Genomic DNA, 9,516 nt, shown 5'->3' on the forward strand with positions numbered 1-9,516 from the left:
GAACAACTGGGAGATAAAATCCGCTTAGAAGCAAACCCAGTGTTTTGTCGGTGAACAATGAAGGGAAAAAATGAATAATAATAATAATACCCAAAGCAGAGAAAATGTTATGTTCCAAATGTATATTATTGTTGTATGGAAAGTTACCTCTCAACTGTGTTTTCCAAGTAGTTTTAAGTTGCTTTGGGGGTTTTTTTAACTGACACCAGGCTGTGGAGAAGGGGGCTTGGCTTTCAGGTTTCAATCAAAGGTGCTAACTTTGTCTTTTCTTTTTTTTTCTTTTTTTTCCATTCGCTGTGTTAATGTTTTTCAGTTCTAGGTCCCTTTTCGTTTCTTGGTTTTTTTGGTGGTTTCAAACTCCACGAAGCCAACGCATGGAGAGGCTGCGATAGGGACCGATTGGTGCTATAGAGATAGGACTGTTGTTTTCAGGACAGAAACTCAGTTCTTTTGCTGCCCAGGGTCAACTTGTGAATTTTCTGAAGGTGCTATTTAAAAACAAACAGGAAAAAAAAAAACCCTAAAAACAAGGACGGGAACTAACGCAAACTAGATCCAAGTAGCCTTGGAAGGGAACGAAGGTGTGTGCAATCCTATCTTTCCAGTTAAGCAGGTGGATTCCAGTTCTGCTTTCCCTCTTCTATTCATTCTCTTTTCCCATCCCTCTGTCCTTTATCCCTCCTTTATCCTGCTGCCTCATCTCTTCCACGCACACTCCTGTCCCCTCTCGCTCTCCCGCCATCCTCCACTACTGCTGCATTCTCTCTCTCTTTCGCTTTCCTCTTCCCACCCTCCTCTTCTGTGCGTCTCTCCGTGGGTTTCAAAGCAACCCCAAAGCAAAGCCCCATTCCTAGCGAGAAGCAGATGTTCTTGGGAGGGCGAGCAACTGAGGATTTCTGTACCTATTTTGTATATGTATAATAATTTGAGATGTTTTTAATTATTTTGACTGCTGAAATAAAGCATGTGAAATGATCCAAACAACCCTGTGGTACTCTGGACTCTTCTCTCGCGCATGGCACATCGGCAGACAGGTCTTGGGGGGCCGGGGAGGTGATGGGCAGTGCGAACAGGAACAAGGGAGATGAGCCCTGTCCCCAGCTCTGTCTCTGCTCTGCTTTCCTCTCTTTCTGTCCTTTCCTTTCTCTCATCTCGTCTCTCTCACCTCCAAGCCAGCCTCTTGCTCTGCCACTTAGGAACACAGGGATAGCCAAATTGGATCAGGTAGTCCAGAGGCCGGTGGCTAGTACCGGCTGCTTCAAAGGCAGGTGCCCGGAGCCCCGCAGTCGCAGATGGGGGACTTCCAATCCTCCCCCTTTGTCACCCCTCTTTCCTTCTCCTCTTCTTTGTCTCTTATGTTCCCTCTCTTTCTCTGCTGCTTTCCGTCCCTTTCTTGCCCCCGTCTCATCCCTGCTCTCCCACCTCTCTTCCTGCCACTTTCTAGCTTTCTCTCTCTTTCCCAACGCATTCCTTCTCTCTCACCTTCTCCCCACCCTTGGTGCCCCACATCCCTTGCACTGTGCCTCAATCTCTTTCTCCCTCTCAGTGCCTGCCTCCTTCTTTCTCGCCTCCGTCTTCTCTCTCTACCCCCTCTGCCAGCTCTGTATAGTCGGCTGGCTCTCTCTTCCCTTCTCACCCCTGTCTCTGGCCTGCTCCAGCTGCTCCCGGCACTCCTTTTCACTCCCCTTGCCAGGGAGCGGGGCAAAGCAACTCCCTTTACAGTTTGTTTTCTTTCCCTAATGCTTGGAGGGAAGGAGCCACCCGGGTCCTCTCCGTCCACAGCAAAACCGGTTTCCTCTGCTGAGCAGTGGCTGCTCCCTGGTCACTGGTTTGCATTCAGGAGCCCTGGGACGGATCTCCCCTTCCGGGAGCAGTTTTGTCCAGGGGATCCCGAAGCAGGGCCAGCCCCGGTGAGAGGTACCCACGCTGGGAGCCCTGGTGCCACGGGGCTGGCCGTGGCCTGGCTCACAGGTGACGCTGGGTTTTAAATAGCCCAGAGAGGGGACATTGTTCGTGTTTTCCATTCGCCACCAACGTATCCCCTCGGAAACATGGGGACCCCCGCAATGGGCAGGGGGCAATCTCACCCCTAGCCCCATGTGTATGGGGGGCAAGGATGCTCCAGACAGACCTTACTCGGAGGTAAACCCACCGCCTCCCTACTAGTGGGGCGGAACGCGATGAAAGGGACCCACCGGGGGGAGGGGTCTGAAAGGGGGGGCAGATCGGGGGCAGGGGAAACAGATGGATCTTGTAAAGGAGTGTGACTCTGAGTGGGGGGGAGGCAGGGCAGAGGGGGATGGGAAAACTGGGGGGCAGCATGAGTCTGAGCTTGGGGGGCAGCTGGGCACTGGCATCCAAAGGACGTTGGCCCCCGTGGCCCTGAGGTGAGTAACGCTGAGCAGGGGCTTGTGTCTCTCCAGGGCTCAGGGCCCCAGTGCTACAGATGGGGAAGCCCGGCCTGGTCCCACGGGTTCCTCTCGGGTACCAGCAGCCCCCGAACCGCAAACTGGAGGCACGCCAGGGTGGATGCTTATGGAGGAGCTGCACGTCAATCAAAGCCAGTCCCTGCACCCCGCCTCCCTTCCATGGACCAGCCTGATGGCTCGTGCCACCTTCTTTGGGGCCCAGGCCCACCTCAGCCAGAGGACAGAGGGGTGGAGGCCTCAAGAAAAAAGGCCAGCAAGTGCTGACTGCATCTCTGCCTGGGGAAATCGGTCATGGTCCAGTTGCCCTTATCCCCCAGCCACTGAACGGGCATTGGGTTGAGGAGCATAGACCGGGCACCTCAGCTCACCCATCGCACTGGGCCTGGTGGTGCAGGAGGACTGATCAGACAGGGAGACACAGTGCGAGTCTAACAGAACCGGCTCCATCGGACCGACTGACCCCGCTTCAGAGACTGCCCTCTCTGGGACGTGTGGGGCCAGGCCGGCATGCACTGAACTCTTCGGAAAATCAGACCCCACCTGACCTGCTCCCGAGGGGCAGGCTGGGATCTAGGGCCTGGAGGGGGAGCTGCCCCGTCCCTTCGTAGCTGATGGCCTGGGAGTGAACCGGTCGTATGAAGAGCCTAGGAGAGGCAGGAGTTCTGGGTTCTGCACCTGGGTGGCCTGGGGGAGACAGGTGTAGACACGGACTGATCCCTGATCCCACCCACACCGAGGTTTGCACATCTGCCCGCGGCGCTGGTGCACAGAGCCCCCCAACCGCTCAGCTCTGCTGAGGCCCAAGTCACCCCTGCCTTACAGTGAGACCATTGTACCCAGCTGGCCCCGTGCCCTCCTCCAAAATGACATCACAGGCTGTTCACCAAACGCTCCCCCAGGTCCACTGCATCTCCGCGTCTCTCTGCAGTGCTTCCCAGCGCAGGATGGAGCGGAGCGAAGGGGAGTCGCTGGCTTTTCCCGGAGTCTCTCCCAGCCCAGCTTGTGAGCTGAACGGATCCTTCTCAGCAGATGTTGTTTGTTTCCCTTGCAGGGCTTGGAGAAGCCGGCCGGGGGGGGAGGCTGGAGTCATTTTTGCTGCTGCAGCTGCTCCTGTTCCTTAGAGCACAAGCAGGAGTGGAAGGAGGTGGAATCCTGTGGCCGGAGGTTTTGTGGGGCCAGCAAGGAAGAATCTGCGAGGATCCGTGGGTTTGGACCCACCGGGAGACGCGCCGGGGAGTAAATTCGCGTTGGCGGGAGCCTGTTCCATGAGCAATGACTGGACCATGTTGTACAGATTAAAGAGTCAGGTCCCCTAGGTGGGGTCCCCCTCCCCACGCTGCATTGCATGTGTGTGCATGTGCGTGTGTTTCTCCTCCTTCCACTCTCTCATTTACACCCACTTTTCAACCACTAATTCCTGCCTTCCCACCCCTCTTCACCTTAGCCGGAGCACCCTTACAGACAGACTAGAAAAGGGCTGGGGCCCACCGGCTCCTGCAGTGATGAAATAGGGGGCTAGAGGAATGACCCTGCCTGTGACTATGCTGCTTTTCGCCGGGACTGAGCTCCTTTGGAAACTTTGGCCCTCCCAGAGCACGACCCTTTCTAATGGCACGTGAGAGGGCTGGTAGTGGCGGGGCAGGGCAGCAACATCTCAACAAGCCAGTGGATTTTATTTGCGGACGGGATCCCTGGTTTCGAACGGTCAAGCGCTGCTCCAGAACCGGGCAGAGGACCGGCAGAACCAGGCAGAGGACCCAGCTCTGCTCTTGAACTGCAAAGGTTTGAGGGTCCTAATTCAATTGGACTCTGCCATCGAACTCTCCCTGTGCACTTAGGAACTAGCCAGAGGTCTGAGTTTTTGCATCGCCGTATTGTTCCTTCTTTGGCGCCTCTTGTTTTCTTAACCTCGCTCCCCGCTCCTGGCATTTTTGGCTCGGTTTACATCCGCTCTCGAGCAAGGAGAGGAGAGAAAGATGCTCTTTCATCGCTGACAGCAGCTGCTGCAGCTTGAGGGATGGCACCGGGCCTGGGAGCGCGTTAGGAACGTGACGGGATCCAGCGAGTTGCCTCGGAGATGCCTGGGTCTTGCAGCAAGTTCCCGGGTGTGAGATGGTCCTTTTCAGAAGCAAAGCGGGAAAGCCTGGCCCAGAGGAAAGGACACGTGTTCTCTGTTGGTGGATCCGAGAAAGAACTGGGGAAGCTGCATGTCTGAAGCAGTGAGTGCCTCTAAGCCGAGTGTGTGAGAAAATGGGGATATCTGGACAGTGGGTGAGAAAATGGGGATATCTGGACCTACAAAACCTGGCTGATAGCCGGCCACAGCTACACACCTGTATATGAAAGCAGGATGCGTGTGTGAGCATGTTTGCATTGGGGAGGCTGCGCTGTCGTGTGAGGACGCTTCTGAGTCTGTCTTCTCGCGTGCGGGGTTGCGAGTCTGTGTCCTTGTTTGCGTGTGCCTGTGGGTGTGAGTCTGGGTTCCCGAATACGGGGAGATGTCTGTGGGGGGGGGTGGTTGTGAGTCTGGTCTTGGGTATGTGCGTCCGAGTGCGAGGCTAGCCTTGTTTGGATGGGGGGTGGTTGTGAGTCTGTGCTGTTGTGTGTGTTTGGGGGGGGAGTGTTTTGTGTAGGTTTGCGGCTGGCTGGCTGGGAATCTGAGTGTGTGTGTGTGTGTGTGTGTGTGTGTGTGTGTGTGTGTGTGTGAGAACGCACAGGGGTGGCTAGAGGTCTGTGTTCATATATGGATTGTCACCGGCTATTTAAGAAGGGAGACGAGAGGGCACCTGTGTCTGGTCTGTTGACCCACCTAATTAGGTTTAAGAGAGGGCACCTGGGCCCTACATGGCTGGAGATTGGGTGATTTAGAGTCAGGGAGCAGGTGGAAGGGCTGGAAAAAAAGAGAAAGCGAAAGCCACAGGGTAGCCTAGGAAGAGCTGAGCTCAGCGGAGACCTGGATCAGAACCACAGGTGAGAACTGACCAATACTGGGGACCTTGGTGGGCAGAAGGATGGGGCAGTGGCCCTGGAGTAAAGGGGGAAGCCCCAGCTCAGTGAGGGGAAGCCAAGCCTAGAAGTAAGAGGGTGGACCCTGGAGGGAGGCATCCTGGGCAGGTGTAGGACTTGCACCGGCAGAGGGGCCTGGGGAGTGGAGCCCTGTAGGGAGCTGTCTTGCAGGAGACCTGACTTGGGGGCTGTGGTAAGAATCAGGAGTTTGGCTGCCATTCAGGAGGCCTGCAGAGTGGGGCCCAGGGTCAGAGGAAGGGAACTGGGACCCCAGTACTGCTATTGACTCTTGGGTGGGGAGCTGGAGGTGCTGTCCCTGGAGAGGGGTGTGGAAAAGCCTGCTGTATCTTTCTCTGGTTAGTGTGGAAACTGGAGAGGGGTTTTGTTACAAGGGTTTGGGAGGATTCCTGAATGGGTGCATGTGAATCAAGGATGTATCGGACAGTGAGGGGCTGCGCTCATTTCATGGGTGGAGTGAGAGGGAAACTGAGGCAAGGCACACCTGTTGTGTTGCAGATGGGTACCTGAGTTGGGGGAGTTGCTTTATTACATGGATGTGTATCTGTGGTGGGCTATAAAGTACATTTATGTGGACAGACAATGAAGCCCTAGATAAATAGAGAGGGGTCTGTTTGGCAGTTTGTGAGCCTGTGTTCTTGTGTGTGGTTTTCAGGTTGATGGATGTGGTTGTGAGTCTTTCTTGCATGTGTGTGATTGTGAGTTTTCATCCATAGCTGGTTGTGAGTCTGTGTTTCCAAGTGTGCTTGTGAGTCTGTTCTCCTCTAGAGATGGGGCGGGGGGAGAGGCTTAGTTGTGTGTTGGGATTCCTGTGAGTGTCTCTGGCATGGCTCATTGTGAGCCTTGTCAGGTGGGAGGCTGGTTGTGAGTCCCTGTTCCTGTGTGTGACTGAGCTCTGGGATCTTGCTAGCATAACTGTGCGTGCGATTAACAGGGAGGCCAGCACCTGGGGTCTGAAACGCCCTTTGCTCAGTGAATACCTTCCTCGCTACGCAGAAAGCGGGTCACCCCAATGTGGCATAAAGTCTCTGCTGAATACTACCCTAAAGGAAGCGATGGGAGAGGGTGCAGGATTCAGGTGGGTTCTGAAAGACCAGTCTTGGTGGGCTTCCCTATTCCAGGCGCTCTGATCTCCAGAGCCTAATGGAAGGATGGAGCTGACACGGGAATAGAAGATGGGAAAGGGGGACAGGGAGCAAGAGAGACTTCCCTAGAAAGCAAATGTACACTGGGATTTTTCAGAAATCCCACCCATCCAACAAGCAACCTGACATGCTTCAGGCTGACTTGTTTGGCCTGCTATCGAATAGAGCTGGTTAGAAATCTTCCCAGGGAATATTTTTTCACTGGGAAATGCAATTTCATCAAGATTGTTGCTTTTTTGACCATTTCGTTTGGGGGGCAGGGGGGAAATAGACCCAAAGCATTTTGATAAGAGCATTTAACATGTTTTAGTATGTTATAAAACCATGTCCCATCAAATCAATCATAGAATCTAGGACTGATTTGATGGGACATGGTTTTATAACATGCTTAAATGCTTTTGAACATGCCACACGACTGACTATGGCTAAGGCTAAGATTTTGTCATGGCTATTTTTAATAAAAGTCACAGAAACACATTCCCGGAAGTCATGAGCTGTCTGTGACTTTTGCTGCTGCGGCTTCACGGTTTTCCCCTGCCACCACGGTAGCTCGGAGCTGTGGAGTTCCCCTTCTGCCAGTGGCAGCTGGAAGCTGGGTGGGGGAGGGCGGCTGGGGGGGGGGGCGGCCGTCCACCCGTGGTGGCTGGGAGCTGCAGGGGGACCATATTTCCCCAAGAGAAAACAGGACACCCCTGCCAGGGCTCACTCGAGGCGTCCCCCGTCGCTGGAACCCTGGGGAGGGCCCCCTCACGAGTCTGTCACCTGTTGCTTGACCTCCCTGAAATAAATTAATTATGGCTTATTACAACAATCTGTAACCCACTGTCCCTCTTTTGGCCCAAGACTACAGAGGTGTAAACTGCCCACTTCACCCTGAATGGCCTCTTGCAACATGTGTTAACTCCTTATGCTAAACAACCTGTTCCGGCTGGAAGTTGTTTGTGCCACTTGGAGGCCCTTTCCCAGACCTGAAGAGCTCTGTGGAGCTCAAAATCTTGTCTCTCACCGCCAGAAGTTGGCTCAATAAGAGCCACTGCATCGCCCGCCTGGTCTCTCCCCTATCCTGGGACCAACGTGGCTACAGCGACCGTGCGAACGGCCAGAGAAAGAGTTCACCTCCAGATTGGAGGCCCAGTTCTCTCTCCCATTCAGGCCTCTGCTTTGGCTAACGGGGTTCCACAGATCTTGGCTCATGTCCATATAGAATAGACGCTCCCGCTGTGATCTTCAATACCTTGCACGGCCCCACGCTACAGAGAAGAAGAGCTGGCTTTCCCAAGCCAGGTCTTCATGGCACGGTCCCCGTGTACCCAGCTGCATGAGTGTGTTTCTACTCTTGTGCCATATGTGCGGTGGGAGGGCACTGGCGGGAGAAGGTGTGTGCCTGTGATTGCACAATCCCTGCTGGGGTCCCTTATGGCTGCGGGCAATATTAACCCCTTAACAGCTGTTCTGGCAAGCACCCTAAAAAGGTCTGCCAGCTTACACCTATCTCCTGGGGAACATAAGAATGGCCCTACGGGGTCAGACCAAGGCTCCATCTAGCACCGTATCCTGTCTTCCAACAGTGGCCAACACCAGGTGCCCCAGAGGGAATGAACCGAACAGGTAATCAAGTGATCCATCCCCTGTCACCCATTCCCAGCTTCTGGGAAACAGAGGCTAGGGACACCATCCCTGCCCACCCTGGCTAATAGCCATTGATGGACCTATCCTCCATTAACTTTAGTTCTTTTTTGAACCCTGTTATGGTCTTGGCCTTCACAGCATCCTCTGGCAAGGAGTTCCACAGATTGACTGTGCATTGTGTGAAGAAATACTTCCTTTTGTTTGTTTTAAACCTGCTCCCTATTAATTTCATTTGATGCCCCTTAGTTCTTGTGTTATGAGAAGGAGTAAATAACACTTCCTTATTTACTTTCTCCACACCAGTCATGATTTTATAGACCTCTATCATCTCTCCCCTTAGCCGTCTCTTTTCCAAGCTGAAAAGTCCCAGACTTATTAATCTCTCCTCATACAGAAGCCGTTCCAGACCCCTAATCATTTTTGTTGCCCTTTTCTGAACCTTTTCCAATTCCAACAGATCTTTTTTGAGCTGGGGGGTCTGCCTTGCAGGCGGTATTCCAGATGTGGGCGTATCATGGATTTATATCGAGACACCATGACCTTTTCTGCCCTAGAGTTAGGGAGCAGCAAAGCTGGAGCACAGAGACCGAGTTTCATATTAAAACGTGCTTTAATTAATCATTGCTCAGTGGTTTAATCAGTCACTGCTATTTATTACTTCCCTGCCTCTCTCCTGCTTGTGACGGACACACGCACACTGATCTCTTTAATCCCCACCTGTTACTCTATTTCTCACAGTGGGGAAAAACAAGATTTTCCCCCATCTCCCCAACCAAAAAAAGATTCCTTGGCTGTTTGCCGCGAATCCCCTGGAGTCAAGAGACAGGAATGCCCCATGTTGGTCTTTACCTGGGGGGGGAAGGAGAGAAAAGCCCTGGTAATAAGAATGTGTTACCCCGGTATAGCTCTCCCCCTTCGAAGACCTCAGCCCGGGTAAAATATTATAACCCAGGCTGAGAAATGAGCAAGCAGTGGCTCAGGGCCTAGAGCCCAGGTCTCCTAACTCATTAGGCCACCCTGCCTTCAGTTAAAGGGCCAGCTTTCAAATAGCTTTCACAGCCACACTTTTCATCTAGCGTTTTAGTCCAAAGGAAGCAGGAGAATTGACTAAACAGCTTCCCACCCCCACCAGCCCCTTGCTGGCTGCCCTAGCAGAGAGGCCAAGGTCTCAGTGGACCCCAGAGGCTGAACTGCCCCCTCGGCCCAAGAAGGGGTCAGTCCCTACATCCTACCGACCCCAGCTGTGCTGACAAGGCAGTGTAGCTACAGCCCCGGGGACCAACTGTCTG

This window comes from Eretmochelys imbricata, chromosome 27 (genome assembly GCF_965152235.1).
Source record: "Eretmochelys imbricata isolate rEreImb1 chromosome 27, rEreImb1.hap1, whole genome shotgun sequence".
Taxonomy (NCBI): domain Eukaryota; kingdom Metazoa; phylum Chordata; order Testudines; family Cheloniidae; genus Eretmochelys; species Eretmochelys imbricata.